This window comes from Zosterops lateralis (assembly GCF_965231275.1).
Source record: "Zosterops lateralis genome assembly, chromosome: 3".
In the NCBI taxonomy this organism is placed as follows: Eukaryota; Metazoa; Chordata; class Aves; order Passeriformes; family Zosteropidae; genus Zosterops; species Zosterops lateralis.
This window is the reverse complement of record NC_139764.1, coordinates 74,175,183-74,198,050: the sequence shown is the minus strand read 5'-3', so window position 1 is coordinate 74,198,050 and position 22,868 is coordinate 74,175,183. Positions and strand designations below refer to the sequence as shown.

Sequence of the window (22,868 nt, the reverse complement as noted above, 5' to 3'; positions counted from 1 at the left end):
GTTTTGCTTTTCTGAGGCACAAATAAGATTAGAAGGGGGTTGTAGTGAAATGCATAAATTGAAAATAGAGAGTAAAAGCCTAAAGTATAGTCAGCAAGTGTATAAGTAAGAGCTTTTATGAAAAAATATGAAAAACTGGTAGAGCGTGTTCCTGTTTCCTAATAATAGAGGAAATCTGAAAGATTTCAATTTTGATACTTTTTATAACTTAGCATTTTATTAATACATTATGTGTGTTTGCCAGAGGTGACCATACGTATGTTTTCTTTACTGCCCATGTAGACTGGGGCTTAAATGGGAACAGTATTTCGTTTAATCCTAAAATTTTATCTGATTTTGCAGGTTATTCCCACTGGGCAAAATGGAAGAGGCCTTCAAGGACTCTTCTGAAGGCATCTTGCTCATTTGAGTTCCGCTCCTTTCAGACTGGATACATAAACCCCTTTTTTGTCTGGGCACAGCAGGAAACAGGAGATCGTTTCCATGCTTAGTGTCAGGCCTACCAGGCAACATTCACACACACGTGTATGTAGACACACAATTGTATGGTGTTGTTGCTTTTGTGGACAGGAGGGGCTGTTGTCATCTATTGCCCTTCCTGTCACAACCCTAATTTTTCATTTAATGAGTTCCATAACCTGTCTCCCTCCATGCTGCTTTTTATATCTTCATCTCTGATGTAGAGAGTGACTCCCCAGACATCACCTAATCCTCCTAATTTCAGACCAGATTATTCAACTTCTACTCCATGCTTCTCATTCTGGTGAATGACTTGAGCAGTGACTTCAGTTGTTTTGGATAAAATAAATTAAAAAAAAAAAACAAAACAAAAAACAAAAACAAAACAAAACAAAAAAAAACCCAACCCAAAACAAAACAAACAAAAAAAAAAACCAAAAAACAACACCAAATGGTATTTGACTGTAGTTGGAAGTAGGCTATAATTCCTAGTAACCTTAAATAAGATTTAGACTTTACATAAACCAGAGGTACATCTCTTGAAAGTTAGGTGCAATCTGCCTTTTAGTGTCTCCTGCGCCACTATGAGTTTCTGTCTATATGAGCAGACAAGTGCCTGCTTCCCAGAGTGGAATCCATCATCCTCAAATTACTTCCAAGTGTCTTTTTTGTGTGCTTACCAGAAGCAATTTAATCTGCAGTCTAACAGTGCATTGTCTCTAAAGGAGAATCTTCTGCCAGTAGCCGCCCCTCAGCCCCCTTGGTAAGAAGGGCTCCTCTGCCTGAGTGGTAAGCCAGCTCGACCTACTGACTGTGCAGAAAATCACTCTCTCTTTTCTTTCATTTTATTTTTTTTTCAGATACCCCTTGTTTAAGAGGGTAAGAAGCATAGCACATAGGTCTTCTTCAAGATTTCTTTTAGGGAACTGACTATTCCAGATTTCTGCTGTTCCTTAACTAAGGGGTTAAGAATTGGAATGTCAACCTTTGAGGGTTCAGTTACGGTGTGTTAGGTGAATTTTTGGTTTGAAGAAGTATAGTTACTATTCTGCCACCAGTATGACTAAGAAAGTTCTTCCCCCACTGATTTAACTGCATCAGTCATGCACATGAAGATAAAAGGCTTTCAGAAAGGTTTTCATATTACCTAAGTACCACTGTAAGTGGACTCATCTATTCTGTGAATGTGTTGACTAGAATATCTTCTGTTTCCAGTGCACAAATCTTGACAAAGATGCAGACGTCTTAGTTCAGACACTGAGGAGCTGAGTAAGCTGTAACCTTGTATTGCTGGTATCTACAGAATATCATCATTGATACCTTCCTAGCCCTTCCTGCCACTATCTATGAATGCAAGCTCTGACAACATGAAGCCAGCAGAACCTTCAATAATGCCCTAAAAACCACAGAGAACTGTTAGAACACATACTGAGAAAGATAAAAGGCTGGTAGCATTTGCTAAAGCAACCTAAAAGGTAGTAAGCCTCAAAGTGTAAGTGCTGGGAATAGCAGCCTAAGATAGCTGATTTCTGTAGGTGCTTTTGCATAGGGCAGTACTGGAAGTCTTTGTTCAGATACAGAATCAACTGTTCTCAAGATGGTGCCTGGAAAGTGAATAGTCCCAGGTAGAGGGAGACTACACATGCTCAGTGTCCCATATTGTGTTTCTAATGTGTACCCACTGGCTCTTCTTATTCTTTTCATCTTCAGAGGTTAGAAACTGGGAGAGTTTTATGATTAAATAGTTAAGTGGGTTTTTTTAGCTGCATGAGGAAGGAGTTGCTGCTTTGCCTAATTAGCACAGTGAGGTCAGCTCTGCCAGCTGTAGTTGTGGAAGGGATGATAGAAAATCCTTTGGTTCTGCAAACAGACTAAGCTCAATAAATTACTTTTATGAACTATCCCTCTCTCTACAGGTTTCTAACATTTGCATCCTCCCTCTTATGAGGAAGGAGGACTGGTTGTCTAATTGCCTAGAATTAAAAGTGAAGCAAACATTTAGTAATTCTTTCAGGTCTTCAGTATCCTTGTGCTACTTTCCATTGCAGAAAGGACCTGAATGTAAGAAAAGGAAGAGTTATCTAAAGACACTGTTATACAAACAGAAGTCCAACATTTAAAAAAGGAAGAAAAGCTCACTGGTTTTGAAAACAAAGGCATGCAGAGTGCTCTACACAGGAGCCTACGCTTTTGTTAGCAGACTGGTAGTGCCAAGGCTTGCAACAGGCTCCATAAAGTGTTATATATACAAGCTCAACTATCACAGTGTAAAAAGCACTGCAGGAGTGCATGGTTTTTCTCCTTCCTGACCTCAGGTTCTATCCTTACTCTTCCTTTTCCAGCCATGTCATGATCCCTTTCATCTGATCATAGAGGTTTTCATGTCAGAGTCTCCAGCCTGATGCTTTTGCAACAGCCACATGCAGAATGGAGCAGCTACATTTTCAGAGTACTGGCAGTAAAATATGTTTCCTTGATGTTAGAAATACACCTCCTACTTCACAGAAATAAAAGCTGTGGAGTATCACATCTAATGTGCCAGACTATTTTGATTTCAACAGTTTAGAAGTTGAGAACGATTTTGTTTAAAGCAGCCTCAGGCTGAGCCATGCTCAACTGTTCTTTGGGAGTAGGGGGATCTAGGAAAGGGAGATGGAGGAATAAGAAAATGTTTAACACTCAAAGTACTATACAGAACTGGATTTTTAGTTTTTTTTGTCTAACTTCCAGTTCCTTTTTCCCTTTCTGTAAATGTTAAGGGCTGCATCCAGGGCTGTATTCAGAAAAACATATGTAGCAGAGGAAGCATTGCAAGGTTCAAGTAGGATCTTACACTACCTGTCAGGAAGTTTCTTTCCTTCAATAGGGGATGTCACCTCATGTGACTAAATCTGTTCCAAATGAAAGAACCAGGTCAAAGCAGTAACCTAGACAACTTCAATGTTACAGCTAACACTACTATTTATATAGCTTCTACTGAGAAGGGAATAGTTACTCCCTCACCTGTTTAAATTTTCTTTTGCCCACTGGGCTTCTTTTATGCAGGTGTTCTCATGTAAGCTCCACCAAAAAGCAGAAAACCCGAGGCACTTAGAGATTTTTTTTTTCTAGCTCCAGTTGCAATGAGGATCGAGGGTGGGATTGCAGATACTATGTTTTGTTCCTTTTTTAATGTTGGACTTTTATTCTGTTTGTTTCTTTTAGATGTTTGTGGTACTGACATGTAACGTGAAAAATGCTCAGCTGAGAGAACTGCCCAGAACATAATGTAGTGTTTGATGTTTTCATGTTTTTAATCAAAATAGTAGTGCTGGCTATACTTTCAAATGTAACTAGGAAATGCCTGTGTTTATCTGGCTGACTTTCAAAACGTTGAGATAACATGCACCACCAGTACAGCAGATTTACATTCAGCTTTGCAAATCAGGAAGAGCATTGTAAGAGGAAATGATGGGTTAACTACAGACAAGTTGTAAAAAACCTCTGAACAGAAGGTTTACACAAACATTGATTGCACATGATAAGAGATTGCTGTAACCTGTGGCTATGTGGGGAACTTGTCACCATAAGATGAGAATCTTGCAAACCCATAATGGAATCTGAACTGCAGAAGTTTTCATTATGGATAGCTGAGTGATACATAATCCTGACATAGTGACTATTAATCATTTTAGATGTTACCCAAAAACTAAAAGGAAAAAATGTGGCTGGAGCTCCGAGGCACTGTAGTGTCCATAGAGATTCCAGCAACAGAAATTTTGTATTTACTTTTCTTCATAGTGTCTGAAGGCGTAACACAAAATTCTGTATTTATGTTTGAAAGCAGTCTCAGTTTTAAGTTCAAGCCAGCTGTACCCTGAGGCTGAAACATGGCCGTGTTTTGGCAGCAGGGAAGACTGCCATATGTTGTAGTGATAAAAAAATTACACTGATGCCAATCTCTAAAGTCAGTCTTCTAAAAAATATATAAGGGAGCATATTTATGGCAATATAAGTGTTTAGAGAGAGAGAAAAAGAGCTTGACAAGCTTTTATTTAAGGACAATTTTTCTGTCTTTAACAGTAAATGCTGCAAATCATAATTCACTGTTGTTCTTGAGAGAAGGTGTATATAACACATAAATCCATTGCATCTCCCTGTTACACAGAATTGCTTGCTGTCTAGCTCCTAGCTTTCAATTGCCATAGGACAATTCTACTTGTTGAGTAAGTTCTTAGTTATTGACTGGCTTTTAGTGAGCACAAACTGGAAATCGATAAGAAGACCTTTATTTTAGGAGTCATTCAGGCAGGCTTCTAAGTGAGAGCAAGGATGTGGAGACCCTGGACCTAGCTGGCAGCACCATCCTTCTTTAAGGTCAATATAGGCCATTGGTTTGTAGCTCTCATGGGTGAATTCCAATGCTTTTAAAATTGACAGATTAGTTTCTTTTAGTTCCAGCAGTATGTCAAGGATCTTTGAACACAACGATTTGTATTCTTGATATGCATTTAATCAAATGTGTTGTAGGATATATTCTTAGAGTGCGGTAGCTCCAAATTGCATCTACTGCAACCTTAATGCAGAACAAAATATCCAGTAAAAAATACATATGTCAATCATAAACCTTCTGTTCCCTACTGCAAACACTGAAGCTGCTGTTTCTGGTTGCTGAAGAAGGACTGTTACTGATCCATAAAGCTGACTATCTGAACAGTTTTAAATTCCCTCCATTTACCAATATCCTGAGGTGCATTTTTTAGATTGCTAAGAAGTTGCTGAGAACAGATTCTTCAGCTTCTTCTTTCATGTCCATGAAACATATGGCCATAAATGACCATTCATGTCCTTGAGCTTTTGAAAAAAAATTATCCAGAAAATTTGTTTTGAAGTAGAAGCTTTACTACTGGTTAGGTGAATAGTTTCGAGATAAACATTTTTTTGCCCAGCAGTGATGGTAGTCTTCAAACTTGCATTTTTTGGCAGTATACAAGCTAGAGCTCTGCATCTCCTGTGCCAACAGGTTCAGCTGGCTTTGAAGTAAGGACACTAATTCATTTGCATTCTTTGTATACACATGCTTTTCCATTTCCACTTCTCTTAGCTTCCCACAGTACTTTGCATCTGAGAAAAAACACTGGCTGTTTCTGTAACTTTTTCAGTGAGACAAAGTTCTCCTAAGAAGATACTGGGTTTTATGGCCCTTCATCTTATCAACCAAAAGATTTCGTTATATTATCCTGAAACAAACAGTTTAGTTCCAGGACAATTTCTACCATTGCTGTCAAGATATTTAATGCTCCTCCTGATCCAGATAATTGCTTCTCAGTCAACTTGAATGGCTCAGCTTTAGTAGCAAATGGCACGGTCCTATTTTGTAACACATTTTCAGGTACTTGAGAAAGTTCAGTGGTCTGCAATTTTTTAACAGAGGTAAAAGACCCTGATGCAACTAATTGAAATACATTACCTGCTGAACAGCTAATAGATAGAAGGACATCTATAAAATATGCATAAGACAACTATTGCTGCTTCAGACAGTTCTAACTGAATCTTGTTGACCAGAACATTAATTTCTCCTGCAAATCTATTTGAATGATAGCACTGTGTTGACCAAAAGCTCTCTTATGATACAGTTTTGCATAGATACATGATTTATATTAATAGTACTGGCCAAATGGCTAGCTGTGCCATGAAGCTTTTGTGTATTTAGAACGGAAACCATATATTCTTTCTCAGCTAGAGGAATCTTGGTTTCTTGCAGATCTGTCTGTGCTTCTTTTCAGTTATTTCTCCTTGAATTACAGATCTGTTTCCATTGTTTCCTTGTTTTTATTAATTGTGAATAGTTTAGTGATTGTTTTCACTACTTTTTTCATGGTGCTCATCATCTCAATATACTCTATAACTTGTTCTTCCCAAACTGTCAGCTTTCCTTTAAGGGTTACATGAATTTTCAAAGAAAATACAGATTCTGTTTTCTCTTGTGCAGCAGTGAGGTCTCCTTTTAGGTGCTCAATCTCTTCAGTATCTTCCTCAATAACATGTCCTTTTGGCAGCTTCTGGTTGACTTAAGGTTTCATCATGTTCTTTGCTCTGTGAGTAGACTCCACTGTACTTTGTTTTCCCTTGGGATTTATAGATGTGGGAGAAACTCTGGCTGTTACTGATGTTCTTTGTTGTTCTCTGAGAGTCTTGAAAGATCCTCTTAGGATGCTGTGTCTCCTTCCCCAAGAGCAGCAATAACTCTTTCATGGCTCAGAATAGATTACTTGGTATTTCCAGCTTCATAAACTCTTTTATCAACTGCCCCAAACTGAAGGTTTTTTACCTCATGCAAGTTTATATTCCCAGTTCTAACAAGCTCTTGCCCCTCTGTTTGAGTTACTTTCATATGAATGGTAAAGGAAAAACAGTAGGATCAAATTGAATATGCATTCATGTAAGTAGCTGCAATAGTTGTTTTTGCTTAACCCTTTTTTCAAGATTTGGTACACTTCATTTTTGTTGTGTTCAGGTATTTCTTCCGAGCCTTTCACATCTACACGTGTCTTGTGTATGGGATCATTGAACATCTGCAGTCTTTCTCTAGAGCTGGGAATAGGAGTAAGATAAAAAAGCTCTTAGTTATATATTTCCAGAATAGAGAATTTTACATTAAAAAAAAAAAAAAGAATAAAAATCATTGTCAATCTCTGTGACTTTTTCTAATATTTCATATGATGTATTGCCAGACTCCTTTCAGTGGTGTCCAGCAACAGGACAAGGAGCAGTGACCATAAACCAAAACAAAAGTTCCTCCTCAACATGAGGAAGAAGTTTACATTGAAGGTGGCAGAGCCCTGGAAGAGGCTGCCTAGGGAGGTCATGCGGTATCCCTCTCTGGAGACATTCAAACCCCACTTGGATGCAGTCAAGGAAAGGTACTGTAGCTTCAACAGTTTTGTGTTACACATGAATTAAGTGGTTCTAACAATGCACTGGCCTTGTGCTTTATGCCTCTGTTCTGGAACAAAAATGGGCCTCAGCCTGGTATTGTGCTGCAGAACCACCAAGCTGCTTGACCCTTGACTTGGGGAAGCTTTGCATTACTGCCCAAAATACTCCATATACTACACCTGGTGCACTTTCTAAACTAACTTTCCAGCCGTTGCTCTCTGCTTTGCAGATGAGGAATTGGAGTATTTCTAGATACCTTTCACAAACACCTTACAACAGAACAATTCATCTGTCAGGAGGCTTAACTGAAGGCCCACATGCTGTAAAAGTGTGTTTAAGGAATCGTCATCTGAAAAAGACTTGAACTCCTCTGATGTGGCATGTATGTAAAATTTAATATGGAGGTATGTTGAAGATGGAGGCAGAGATTTTTGGGATCTACTGGTTTTATATTAACTTCACAGATCAGAAAACAGAAACTAAACTCCTAAGAAAATCTAGTAGCAAGATGAAAACTGGTCAGAAGTAGAGGTGATCTGTGCAATTCTCAAAACAGTATTTTCTCCTACGTATTAAAGCATGTTCCAGTCTTGCTGGAATTATGAATGGATCAATAATCATTACCTTTATTTTTTTAATTCTCCTGAATGTTCTTCACAACCATGGCATCGGTTAGAGAGTGCGGGAAGAAAAGTTCTCACCCCCTCTCAGTTTCCTGAGGGGAGGCTGAAAGAACAGCACCGTTTCTGAGCCTCATTGCAGAGCTCCTGTGTCCCTGCAAAGACGGCATTTGCAAAAATACACAATGAATACAGCACTTGTATTTCAGATGGATGTTCCTCATCACTTTTGCAAATAAGATTTTTTAAAAAGTCACATAAAACCCCATAACAGAATGGTAAAGCAGTGATGGCGTACTATCCTAGGATGTAGTGCTCTCTGACCCTGCAGAGACCTCATCCTTTCCAGCCGTATCTCTTGTACTAAAATTTTCCTTCCCAAATGCCCCGCTGACATCCCTCCTGGCCCCGCATCCCCGTGGTTATCCCGGCCCGCAGGTGCTCTCCCTGCAAACTCAGCGCTCCTTCAGGGGCTCGCTCCGGCAGGCCTTGTCCCTCTGGCCCTGCGGCAGGGCGGTGGCGGCGGGCGGGCTCTCGCCTCCCGAGGGCTCCGGGACAGCGCTGCGGCCCCTCCACCGCCCGTCACCCGGGGCCGGGACCCCGCGGCCCGACCCGCCTCCTCCCGGCAGGTGCGGCCCCCTCGGGCCGGCGCTGTGCGCTGGGCGGGGCGGGGAAGCTCCTCCTGCTCGGGCACCGGGGCGGCACAGCCGGGACGGCGGCTCTGCGGCGGGAGCTGCTGGCCCGCGGCTCGTCCCCCGCTGCCGTCCGAGCCGAGCGGAGCCGAGCGGAGCGGGCGGAGAGGAGAAGCGGCGCCAGCGCCGTGCGCGGCCCCGGCACCTGCCCGAGGTGAGCCAGCGGCCGGGCCCGGGACCGCGCCTCCGCCCTGTTACCTAACCGGGACCGGCACCGGGACAGGGGCGGGGGGCGCCGCCGGTCCTGCCCCGCGGACCCAGCGCTCAGCCCCGCTGCGGCGGAGAAGGGGCTGCGATGGGGAGGAGGTGGGGGCCGGGGCGAGTGTCCGCGTTGCCAGGAGACGGGTCAAGCGGCGGCTCCGGCAGCCGGGGCGCCCCGGGCACCGCGCAGCTCCCGCCGGCCTCGGCCCCGCGTGGGAGGCGGCGGGATCGGCGGGGGGGAGGATGGGCCCCAGCCCGGGTGGCTCCGGGGCGCCCTGAGTCCCGCTGCCCGCGGGGTTACGCGGGGACGTGCCCCAGGTGCCCGGCCGGCGATGGAACACGGCTCTGCCGCCGCGCCAGGGCTGCAGGGCGGCCCGGGGCTCGGTGCCGGCTGCCTCCGCGTACCGCGACTTGGAGCTGCTCCTTTGACTGACAAAAACGGGCTCTTGCTCCTCTCCGGCGTTTAAACGTGCGAGAGCTCACAACTGCAAATGATCCGGGCGCCCCGATTGCTGGAACATTGTATCTGCAGCCCTCGCAGCTGGAAAGGCGCTGCTCAGGTGGTTGTAGCTGGTGGTGGGGGAAGATCTGGTTCCCGGCAGGAAATTTCCCGTTTGGTGGATCCGGAGCGATTCCAGGGAAGACGCGCGGGTCGCTGCGGTGCCGCAGGTTGCGGATGGCTCTCCTGGCCCCTGGAGCCAGCCCCGCTCCCCTGAGCTGATCCAGGGCGGGCACACCGCACACCGGGAACCGGCCTGCTTGGCACCAGACACCGCCATAGAATGTGAAATAAATGGAGTTATGGTTCAAATCTTACCACGGGGAAATAATCTGCGGACGTTGATCATAAAAAATACTGTGGCTACAGCTTTTAAAGCTCGTCCTGGTTTTATTCTTATTTTGTAGGGCTAGGAAAATATCTTACAAACGTTTCAAAAGCGAGTTGGGGTTAGTCTTATTTGAGTAAATGTTCGTGGCAGCGTTTGTTCAGTCGTGAAAAGATCAGGAGCAGACCCAGAGGCCACAATCCTGTTCACTGTAGCACACAGGGTAAAGGATTACTGTAGCTCTGCCAATTCCTTTTGACTCTGGGGTCTGCCTCCATGAAGCATTTGGCAGGAGCGAGACCGCTGAGGCGTGTTCAATTCTTTAGAGTTTTTATCTGAAAACCGTATTTGTTGTTTAAGTAGATCCTACGGAAATCCAGTGATGTGCTGAATAAGTAATACAGTTACCGCAGATGCTTAAAAAGCCATCCATATACAGCTACCCAGTCACATATCTTTGTGTTATTCAAGTTTACAGATGATTACCAAGAATTTTTTTCTTTACTCTGAAAGTACTCCAGAAAAACTCCTTTAATCTTTTGTCTGTTTTTCAGACTGTGAATAATTTGACAGCATCTGTAAAGCACTTCACAGTTACTATGTACAAAGTACTACACTAGGTGTGGGTATTCTCAGAAACTGTTAGAGAATAATAAGCTCTTGATTAGTAGGACATTAATATCTCTTTAGCACAAGATTTTTAATTTTTTTAGGTGCCTACAGTGTTTATAAAAATATTGTGTTTTACTGTACATACAAGCAACAAAAGGCCCTGTTAATTCCTGTATAGGCATACATAGAGAAAATGTGCATGTGGGCAGCTGTTGAATTGGCAGATGGGGAAGGATTGTACTCCTAATATGTCAAGAGGGAGTGAAGTTGCCGTGGGGTTTCTTTGAAAATGGTCCAGTTAGATTGGCAGGTATACCTCTCATTCAATTCCAAGTGAGAGAAAATGCTGTTAGGGAAGGGAATTTTAATATGGAAATTGAAGTGCTGTTTATTTAACACTTTGTAGCTCAGCATGAACCACACAGAAAATGAGATTAACCACTGTTTTTACTGTCAGAAAACAATTGGATATTTTAAAAGTAAAGATGACCATGCAGAAATTTAATTTATGGATATATTTTTATGAAAGCAAGCTTGGAAGTGACTGAACAAATGGTGTTGAATCTTGCCTTGGTCAAGAAACATGAGATTCCCATGGATCTTCTAGTGGAGTTGTAGACTTTCTTCAGTCTTGTCTTCTCTTTAAGATAGGCCATGAAAACTGTGTTTAAGATGGCATCTTCTGTTGAAAAGTCTGTGTATTGCTAATTGTGAATTTGACTTCGGATTTGAATTTGAACATACAAGGAAAATTGAGTAGCATCAGGGGAGGTCGTTTTGGTTTGGTTTTTTTTCCTCTCTTTTTTATTAAGGGGAATAATAAGAGTAATAACTTTTGATTTTACAGTAAGAAGTATGGTTAGAAGATCAGTAGCAGATGGAAAATTATGCTTGCATGGGTCATTTCTTCAGTGGGCACTTACAAAATAAAGTAAGTGCATTTGAACAGAGAAAATGCTGTGTTCATTAAAAAAATGACTTTTTTGTTGTTTATTTTTGCTTCAGAATATCTTTCTTTTGCCTGAAAAGTAAGAAACTGATGATCAGCTTCTACAAAGCAGTAAAAAGGAATGTGTTTAATAAGAAATTTATGGCACTGCTGTGGTGTTTTTGATCAATTCTGCTGACTGGAATATGATGAACTTAATGGCCAAGAATGACAGTAATTTAATGCCACACTAGCATGAGGAAGTGATGATTATAAATTCAACTAGAAGTGGGAATTGGATTAAGTGAAAAACGAAATTAATTTAATCACTTGTGTGAGAACAGATGACAGTTATTGGGAAAAACTAGCCAAACAAAAATATCATGCAGTATAATTATACTTACCTACAGCAACTACACATTTGTCTCATTTAAATTCTTTTCTTGGAAAAAAAAAAAAAAAAAAAGAAGTTATCCTTCATTTTTCTCATCCATTTAAGACTTTTATATGACACTTGCCAGAGTGTTCTCTACTCTTAGGACTTCAATGACTCTGATTACCCTGATTGCAGGAAGCAGAGGGAATCTTGTGTTTGAATTTTTGTATCTCTCTTCTTTGGAGGTAGAGAAAATTTTAGCCAAAAGGCTAAAAATTACAACATTTTTCTAGGAAATTACTGAATTTTTAGAAACCTAATTTTTCATTTTTTAACAGTTTATTCCCTACACAAAACACCCCAAAACCACCATCATACTACTAACTGGTGGAAGCAGTATATCCCCTCAAATTTCTTGAATTGTCTGATGGTTGTACTTAGTAATGAAAGACAGGATCCTTGACATAGTGATTTCTAAACCCTCACTTCTTTGTGTTCTGATTTAGATGGCTTTTTGACTGCTTATGAAATAAAAATGAGGTCTCCTGCTCTTGCATTCTGTGTGCAGACTATATTGCATGACTGTGTGCTTGTAGATGGGATGCTTTTATTTCCAAGAGTTTTTTTTAAACTTTACTATCAAATTCTGATTGTTGAAAATAAGTAAAGTGTAGAAACCTGTCACAGGGTCCTGTAATTGTTTTAATTAATGATTTTTTTTAAAAATTGTCTCATGTATGGGTTTTTACCCCTGACTGAATTTTGGGCTTTGAACAGTTAGAACCATCAAATTGAGAAGAGACATACTTAGGAGACCATTTTTTAAGGGACATTCCTGCTAAGCTTGAAGAAATTTCAGGGACTAGAGACCACTCTGGGAGGTAATTTCAAGAGATGAAAATGAGGCAATTATGTTGGAGTTTGACAGTTTAAACTGGGAGACTGGGAAAGCTTTGAAACTCCTGGTTCTGGGTGTTCCCATGTGGACCAGCCACCCTGAATCTGCCTGACCTTTATAGAAAGAGAAATGTCTAATGTAGGCCAGAAAGGAGCTGCAGTTGGCTCTGGGCAGGCGCTACTCTGTGTTCTAGATTGCAGAAAAAGGTTTTGTCATGATTTATCAGATGTGTGCTTTAATTGCACTTTTAACTATGGAAGATTTTGGACTAAGCTAAGATCCAACACTGAAGTCTGTTGCCAGGCTTGCTGGCAGTGGACCTGCAGTGTTCATCTCCCTTTCTGGGGCAGGAGTTTTGCACAGATGAGGTACCTGAATTAGGAAACTTTTTGTTCTCCTTGCTGTTAGTGGCAGTGAAGTCATCAGGGCAGATAGCTTGTGGGAGCTTGGGCAGTACCAAAGGGTCTTTATGCACCCACATACACTGCAAGAACTTTGAAATCCAGTTCTCCTTGAAACAAGAAAGCTGCTGCTTGAGAAAGTGACATTCCAGTAGTGAATGCTGTGCAGATTCAAGTCACACTCATGCTGGTTGGAAGCTACTGACCTTGATATTGACAGTTGGGTATTTCCCTGTGATGAGAAAGCAATGAAATATGTAAACAATTATGAGTAAAATAAATCAGAGGCTTCAGAACATCAATAATACTTGAGAATACATGATTTTTTTTTTCTCTAAGTTAAGTGACTACTCTCAACAGTTATGTAAGTTAAGAATTTGTTCTGCCAAAATTTCCATAGCAATATGCTGTGGCAGTTTAGAAGAGCTTTAATTGTAGGGAATGAGCTCTGTAGGGGGATAAATATTGTAAATATTTTGATTTGTCAGTACATGAAGGTTAAGGTTGTTCTGAAGTGTGTCTTTTTCTACAACCATCTGTCTTTGTTTTTCCTGACAGGAATGATACATATGGTGGTGATATGGTGGTATAGATCTTGTAATGTTGGAGCCTAATTTACTTTTGCGTTTTTCCTGAATGCTGTGATTGTTTAGGATAGATCTTAAGATCATGGATTTTTCCCCTCAGTAGTCTAAACTCTTCAATTTTTTTTAACCCCTTGTGCCTCCAGAATAGTCTTTCTTTCTGGTCTTCAGTAAGAAACCAACTGGAAAAAAATTCTCAGCATCACTAGTTTGGATTAAAGGGGGATTTTGTTTTGAAGGTATCATATCTCAGAGTTACTGAGGTCCATTTCTGCACTGCTGATAAGGCTTGATTTTTGTCCTGTATGTTCTGTTGGGTTTTTTTAAGTGATCACTTAAGTGAAAGCAGCATTGCTTAGATTAATAACAAATTTTGAAGAAGATGTGAGCAAGCTTATGGCCTTATTATGTCTGAAACATTTTCCATCAGGTTTCACTTCAGGTCAAATAAAGTAAAAGGGCTACTGCCCTTTGTAAGCTAAACTGTGCCTCTACCTGGCCTATCAAGACAAAACAGATAAAAACCTGTGGTTTAAGAAATGTCATCAGGATATGTGGAATGTGTATTTTTCAGATTTGTGTTTGAAATTTTCTAAAATTGGTCTTAATGTCTTTTTCCCTAACAGCTACATTTATAAGACAGTGTCTTTAATAATAGTTTTTTCCTAACCTAATACAGATTTTAAAAATATGTTTTTAAAGCAATAAGAAGAAGGTTGTCCTTTTGAGGAGATACATCTTCTGTGGTTTTTGCCTTTTCTCTGTTAGTTTTGAAAGCTCCCTTTCAGTCAGTGACCTATATTTTAGTTGCATAAAACAACAACAAAAAAATAAAGAATTTGAGGTGATGTTTTCAGAACAGAACTGGGACTTTGACTTTAGCAAACTGTGGAGATCAAAACAGAGGTCTTAAGAACAAGGCTGAACTGAAGTTCTGCCTTCTTGTGGGTATAAAAGTACCTGTTCTGTGAGTTCGGTGTATTCCTTAGCTGAACTTCATTTTTTTCATTTTTCTTTTTCTATTTCTGTAGAAAACTCAGACAGACAAACAGGAAGGGAGCACCAGAGCTCCTTTCAGGCAGGGTCTTAGTGCATCAGCACTGCAGAGTGCACTGGAAAGTCTGCCATGCCCCTGCTGCACTGGGCTTCCCATCCTTGGTGAGGTTACTTTAAAGTACACTGGGGATTTCTTGTGGTCTGTGGTGACTTTTGCATATAAATGCTGTATTTGCTTGTAGGGAAGGTGTGTAGGAAATGGAATTATGGCAATGCAAGTGAAGACTTGTCCATTTCCATTTCGTGTATATGGCTCCATCCTCCAAACACACTCACAGAATTGCAGAAACTTAGGTGTTGCTGAAATGTTAATAGAAGAACTAGATGTGTTTTGCCTGCTTACTTAGGAGGTTAACTATGAATGCAGGTGAAACAGAAGTAGGAATTCAGCATTAGAAAGCAATTCAAACACCAAAATGTTTTGGTATCTAGGGCTGGCTACCTAATACAGGAGGAAACTCTCCTGGACACATGTGACTCAAGTATATATTCGGTTTGAATTATGCCTTCTCTTCTCTTCTCTTCTCTTCTCTTCTCTTCTCTTCTCTTCTCTTCTCTTCTCTTCTCTTCTCTTCTCTTCTTTTTTAACCTGTTTTTTTCTTTTATTAGATTTGTTCGATTTCTTCAAGACCTTTTGATCAGGTGCATCATGCATAATGACATCAGATTCCATGCTTCACATCTTTGGATGTAAATGACAGCAGATGAGAACAAGTCATACACAGAATTAGTGGAGTTTATATTTCTTGCAGCTGTTCACATTTCCCCAGGATTCCCAATCTACCGTAGTGCAACTCTACCTTAAAGGCTGGAAAGCTGCAGGCTGTTTGAATTTACTGTCTTTGCTAATTAAAACTAACTCTTGCACTATAGACTTGCATTGATTTTTAGTGGTGTTGCTGGGTAGGTGAAGAGAATTAAGGCTCCAGTAGCAGAACCTTGTCAGTTGTAATTTGTAGCCGTTTAAGACATAACTACCTCCAGCTTTCCACCTCTCTCTGCAGAGCTGGAGGAGTAGAACAAGTGCATGTTGTCGGGTTGTAGGCTCTGTTGTGGGATGTCAGTATGGGTTTGTACCATGACACCAATGGCAACAGAAGTGTCACCTGTGCTCTGGGGCAATAATATGTGGCACAGCATGGGGCATACAGGGGAAGGGGCGTCAAAGCATCTTCAGTGTCATAGGTTGATTCTGTGAATTACACATTATGTTTCTACATTTTGTCCTGTCACTGGCTTGTGTACTTTGAATGTTGAAAATTCAACAAGGAGTTGAATTTTTGTAGGCTGTGTCTTTAGTTCCTTATATATTCATTCTTTGGCCCAGAGGAGATTACTGTGTGATCACCAAGTAGCCCATAGCACACCAGATCAAGTCCTGAACACCTAAAAGGAAAAAAAAAAGTGGTAATAGCGCTACAGGGATCTAAAGATGTAAGAGAGAAGGGCGAGGTTTTGTTGTTTGTTTGGGGTTTTCAGACTTTGTTGTTGTTATTTTTTTGTTTTGTTTGTTTTTTTTTTTTTCTGAGTCGGTTGATTTAGTCTGTGGGAGGAAAAAAAAAGTGCAAACAGAAGTGTTTCTTTTGCTTAGACCTGAGGAAAGCATGTAAGTCTAAACTCTTGTCCATTCTTTTTCTAATTCAACATCTGCTCTTTATTAAAGACTAGATATTAAAAATTATTTAATATATAAATTTTAGGTTCTTTTGCTTGAAACAGCAGTTTTTCTCCAAGTAAAGAAAAGTTGTGTCCTCAGACTAAGGAGGGCTAGGGAATGATTGAAGAAAATTTTGAGCTGTAAATTCAGAACCTTCTACTTGAAGGGAAAAAAAACCCCAACCTCTATCTGTGGTCAACTAAGGTTATTTTCCATCTGTTTATCTCTGTTACACACATTTGAAAACTGTCAGAAGAGCCAGACTTTATCAGAAAAGTCCATCTAATGTGTTTATGACACCTTATGCATCTTGTTTTGACACAAGATGTTCTGCAGCTGTACTGGCTTGAGGTACTTCTGATCCCTCTGCCCTCCTGCTGCAGCTTGTTGCTCATATGCTTTGCTGGCATCACCATTTGTGGAGGGGTATTGGGGATTGGATCACCAGCATGTCTCTTAGAGCTTTAAGAAAAAATAAAAAACCTCCCCCTAAAAATTAAAAAGCAGCCCCACAGAAGTCTCTCTTAGACTCTTAAACCAGGTCAGGCAAAAGAAGGAAGTATAGAAGCCAGCAGTGCTGCTGAACTTGTACCCATTCTATCTTGAAAGAAGAGAAAGTTGCTTTGACCTGTGATGAATATATGCAGACTAGAGAAAGGCATGTGGACTGTAAGTGTTTAGTTTGCTTTCATATAGTTGGGGGTAAAAGGTGTTAAAACAGTGGGTTTATTTAGCAATTTCTGGCACTGATTTGTAGTAAGCAAATGTTTACACTGCAGCTTGCCATAAATAAACAGAAGCCTGTTTGGAAACCCTGACCAGCTTTTGTGTAGGAGAGAGCAGTCATAACAAACTGGTTCTGTGAGAAACTGAAAACAAATAAAAGATGGGCTGTTATTCATGGTTTGCAAAGGCAGAAGAGACTGTGAACAAAAGCAGCAAGTAATTTTCAAATACCGAAAAGCATTGTTTGTGAACCTGGTATAAATTTCAGTAACATTTCATGTTCTCCTGTTTTCAGTCTTTAGAAAATCTAAAGAAAAGAAGGGCAAATTATTTTAACCAACTCCAGCCTCAGGGAAGGGTGAAAATCTTCAGCTGCATTCAGTGCTGCTGTGAGTCTTTTTGTATCTCCCCAAGATATTTTCATCCAAGCACATTTGCTACCTGTTTCTGAGTGTTAACAATCTTGCAGTCACTTAAAATGCTGTAATTAGCTAAAGAAATGAATTCTTAAAAAAATCCCGTAACAAAACTTTACTACAAGGAAAGCCCTTCTTCTAGTAGTTAATGAGATTATTACCTACTAGAGGGAAGTTATTTTCCTTATTATTTTGTGTTCTTGGGATTTTTTGAGTCTAACCATTATTATGGTATAGAGTGATAGGTAGGCAATAGAGCATTTCCAGTTGCATAACTGAAGGATCAATTTATGGGTTTTTTTAAAGTAGTTGTTAGATGATACCAAACCTCCAAATCAATATTCCATTTTTATTTTATACTGACATATAGTTTTTGTGATTGAGTAATGTCCAAGTATCTTAGTGGCTGATAACTCATATTGACTTTTTTGCAACTTTTTTTGTGGTTTTCATGCAACCACAGCAATATACCAAAGAATCTCTAGCCTTAAGAGATAGACTGGACTCAGACTAGAAATGGAGCTGATGAAATGGTAATAAAAATGATGGCTAAGGCTGATCTTTTTTCTTACTTATTCCCTGTGTGGAGTGGAAATGTGTCTTCAGCAATCTTAGGGTCTTCACAGAGAATCTCTTGGTTGTAGGGTTCCACTGGAACCAAGTAGGCAGGAAATTGTATTAATAGCTCAAATGTCTGTGACTGTGATGGTAGAAAAAAGAAATATATTACACAGAAGAGATTAAATTTCCCACATAAACTGCCATTAGGGCATACAAAATGACTGTGCTGTGTGGAGATGCCCACTTAGCTCTGAACAAATTAGCAAAACCTGTGGGAAAACTATTTGTGGTGTAGTATTTTGTGTGAGTAAAGTGTTGAGAAATTACATGTATGTCTGCAGGTCTCTGAATTGGGCTATGTTGAATGCAGGTGAGGTGATGATTCCTTGGGAACTGCAGGTCGGTAAATTCCACTCCAGATTTAGAAATTTTATTCTCTCTCTCTGTGAGAAATAGACTTCAAAGACCAGACTTACATAGCAGTATGTTGGGGAAACTTGAGTCCTAATAGTATTGCTGCATCAGACTTTGATTCATCTTTGAGAATGTTTGTATTGCCAGTAGCACTAACTAAAGGAATTTCATGAATAGCTTTTAGCTCTAGCTACTGTGCAGATTGTGCCCTTTCTTTCCTGAAAATGGGTGGCAAGAGCCCTTATTTGGTTATCTTGAAATTGATATAAATACAGAGGTAAAAACTTGCATTTCTTTTTCAAATATAACCAAGAGTTAGCCTGAGAGCAAGCTAGTGGTGATGCAAGAGCTTCCATATGTTCAGTGACTTGCAACACTGTCAAATCTACAAGTTAAAGTGCTTACAAGGTAGGGAGAGATCTTTCAGGCTTTATTTATTTATTTATCTATTTAATTATTTATTGGACATCAGTTGTCTCCTGATTAGATGGGGGTGGCTGTAGTTTGAGTAACTAAGGTAAATGAATAAACCTGGCTGAAGTAGTCCTACAGTTCTTGGCTGCATTAGGCATCTTACTGTCCAAAGATGGAAAAGAAGCAGTGAATTTGTGCTTAGAGTGCTGGATCATGTACAGTACAATGGCTCAGTTCCTTGGCAAGGTGAGGAGTAGTCTGTCCCCTGCAAATTCTGATTCAAATCCAGCTTCTTGTGTGTGCCATTTGGTAAAGCGAAATCAAACACAATTTAATTATCCTCTTAGCCCTTGGATATATCTGCAGTATCCTTGGGCTGGGCCATTGGAGGGGATGAGTGGGTGCCTCAGGCAATCTTTGTGCCAGTCAGCAGTTTTTGGGCCAGCATGTCTCTGTTCCCAGCTTGACGCTGATGGATAGCTTCTACTTGTTATATCATTGAATGGCTTTTAATCTCAGCATTGTCATTCTCAAGCATTCAAAGTCTAAAAGTCAGTTCCCAGACATCAGTAATCACATTAATTCAGACATTGCCCAGTAGGAGTCATAAGCCTGGTGTTAGATTATATTTTCAGGCTTCTCTCAGTAATCTTCAACCTTATAAACTTTATTCTCTTCTTGAGGTGAGAACTTCAGGTACAGTTTATTCCAGGAGATACATTTGGTGACAGGGAAGGAAACCACCATGACTGGTTGATTTTGGCTATTTTGCATCTTAAAATGTGTTTATTTTCTGATCATGTCTTACCTATGATTGCAACAAAACTGTTCTGTCATGTTAGAGCCTGAGTTAGCATTTTCCTTCCTAAATCAGTCTGTGTCTAGTTTTGATTTAGAAATTCTGTTGATTTTAGGGAACTTGCTGTCCCGTTGATTCTTCCAGAGGTGTACTAACAACGATGTATTGAAATTTTATTATTTGCTATGGTCCAATGTAAAAGCAACCTAGACAGCTTCCATGTGGAGGCTGGGAATCTAAACTAATGAAAAGGTAGCTGGAGTAAAAGTAATGTGAAAGTGTTCTGATACAGCATATAAGTCAGAATAATATAGTATTAAATACAGTAATTATTACAATATAGTATAAAATGCAGTAATTCAGATTTCTCCAGAGCAAGTTAACTTTTCAAAATTTTGCAAAGTGTCTAGTATAAAATAATATTGTTTTGTTGGACATAGGCAATTTAATTTTATCACTATTCTGTTGTGGAGTTGGTTGTCCCTTTTATGTCAGCTAATGTTGCTTTTGCTTGTTTAAAAGTTCATAGCAGCTGGAATCAAATGCTTTACTCCCAAACAAGAATGATTATTAAGAAGTTAATCTCTGATCCTGCTGGTACCAGCAATATTTAATGTCTTTTAAATAATTAAAAATGCTAATGTGAGATCTTGGAGATAGATAAAGTGCATAGTTAGAGCAATTAATAACATAAGATCTAGTCAAATGAATTGTTTGATGAAAGTTCTCTTCCACTACCAAAAAATCCCAAACCAGCCAACACTGAAGTGAACCCCCCCACCAACCTATGTAATACAAGCTTGATAGCTCTGTGCTCTTCTAAAAAAATTGTGGATCTTTCAATTTTAGTTAGAGCTTTGACTTCTTTGAGTACTTCAATAATATTTTTAGGATTTAAGGGACTGTTTTGGCCTTACATGTGTCCATAAAGAAGAGATTTGAAGGAAGAAATCTCTTCAGGTCTCTCTTGCAGAGTTTTGTTGCTACCACATCCAGGAAAATCTTCATTGTTTTCTGGGATATGGTAGTAACAGTAATAGGCCACTGTTGTCTCTTAGGTAATTCATGGTTTCCTTTCATTTTATTTTCCTCTCTACATGGCACTGTAGCTGTGATAGAGATGTCCACTGTGGTCTCTAGAAGCAGTGGCTTTCCCAGACATCATAGTTAGCAGAATTATCTTTCAAGAAGGCTTCTTAGTGTGACTCAATTCTGATATATTCTAATTTGTTGCCTTAACTTTTGATTATCAGAAGCATTACATTTTAAAGCAAAAATTTTAGTGATTGTTGGAAATTTATTCAAGATGCTTTAAATTGCTTGGATTTCTTTTGGTTGATGACCATCTATTGGAAAACTTTGAAAATACCCTCAATGAAACTTAGTTAAAGAAAATAAATTCTTTTGCTCTTTGTCAGGAGTCATTCAGGGTTCAACTTACTCTCTGGAATAGGAATGTCTGGTGCCACTTGGGATACTGATCCAGAAGGATCCTGCATGTCCTAGGTCATCTTTCTCATCTCCCCAGGAAGATGGCTTAGATACTCTACAGGGTCTGAAATGACAGTAAATTTCTGTATATTATCAACTGAATTCAAGTCTTAATTCGCTTTAATTGGATTTTTTTTTTTAAGTGCATGCATGTATTGCTTACAAAGTATTATTTTTTGTTTATCAAGTGAAATAGTCATCAAACTTTGTATGAATGGTAGTTGCACTTGCATTGCTACCAAGTTTTCCAATCCTAAAAAAAAAAAAAAGAAAATAAAAAAGATAAAACTACTTTCTTATGACAAAAAAAGTGTTTAGGGCTACAGTACATTTGGTTTGGATTGGTATTATTTCTAGACAGGAGTTAAAAGGATTCCTAGGCGGTTCCAATAAAAGGAAAAGACTGAAACTCATAAATGTGCCCTACTGGGACACCTAACAGAGATGCAGAGGCATGTGTATTCGCTATGGTTTTGATAGAATTTCCCCCTTTTGCCCCTTCTTTTCCCTTTTATGAGATAAAATGTCTTCAAGGAAATTGGAATGTGGAATAAACAGGTCATATGGGACTAATATGCTCTTGCATGCATTCAGTACATTCATAGTCTTCTCAGCTGTACCACTGAGAATCACACAAAGGACAGAATTTCAGGTTGGAAAGGACCTCTTGACGTAACTTAGTCAAAGACCCCTGTTTTAGCCAGGCCAGCTAGATCAGATTGTCCAGGATGGTGTCCAGAGGTGTTTTGATTATCTCTAAGAATGAAGACTCCACAAGCTCTCTGGGCAATCTGTTCTGATGTTTAACAATTCCTCACAGCAGACAGCTTTTTCTAGTGTTCAACAGGAATTCCATGTCTGTTATTTTATGCTCATTAAATTACAGAAGAAACAGTGTTTTAACCTGAATTATAAGTAGCTATTTGTAGCACTTAGAAGTTTTTAACAAGTTAATTGGACAAAAGTATTTAAAGGGAAGAACAAGATGTCAGTTTAACGGATAGAAAAAAATCAAAAAGTATACAAGTTTTAAATTCTTCACTTCTGCAAGTAACCACCTAACTGTAGCCTTATGCAGTCTTTCGTAGGTGCCCTTGGGAATTCAAACAGCGGTTTGTTTAAAAAAAAAAACAAACACTTTTTACTTTTCTTTTGAAATTTAGCTTCTGGTTTGTTTGGGTTTTTTGTTTGGTGTTTGTTTGTTTGTTTTGGGGTTTTTGTTTTGTTTTTAATAGCCTTGGTTTTGATGTTTTTTGTTTGTTTATTTAAAAAGTATTGATACAAGGTTTGCCTAAAAATGGATCTGAGTCTGTCTTTAAATCTGTGTGTACCCAAAGGTTTTAAATTATGAATTCTTAGATTGTCTCTGAAAAGTAGAGAATAGAGCACATTCAAATCTGATGTTTCCAAGAAAGAACTTATATTTTTCTCTATTAACCTGTTTGATAGAACTTAATTAGAGTGATATTTTACTTTGGTAGAAAGTATTTCCTTAAACTGAATTTCTCAAGACATGTTGTCAAAGTTATGACTCACACTACAAATATATCATATGCATCTTCACTGTGAGTGTTTTTAGACTGTATTTCTTGTCACCTCCCCTCCCTACCTGGTATGTCCCTTCTGCTCTGAGAGGAATTTTTATTTGTTATATTGACACTGGGTTTTAATAACAGTGATCAACATCAGAACATTTTCTAGGTAGCTGGTCTGGAACATTGAATAAAGTCTGTATTAGAAATGGAACGTGTTGAGAGAAAAAAGGAGATCTCATATTTCAGTAAAATACTCTACTATGAAATCTAGATTCTGGATAAA

General features: G+C 39.5%; 1 protein-coding gene across 3 annotated transcripts in view; it reads left to right on the top strand.

The window, feature by feature from the left end:
* Positions 1–8,744: 8,744 nt before the first annotated feature.
* KLHL32 (kelch like family member 32) overlaps positions 8,745–22,868 on the top strand; it is a 120,393-nt gene continuing 106,269 nt past the window's right edge. For all 3 annotated transcript variants that reach the window (XR_014589696.1, XR_014589697.1, XM_083858120.1), the window contains exon 1: positions 8,745–8,843. The gene's annotated coding sequence lies outside the window, so the exon portion shown is untranslated. The remainder of the gene's footprint in view (positions 8,844–22,868) is intronic.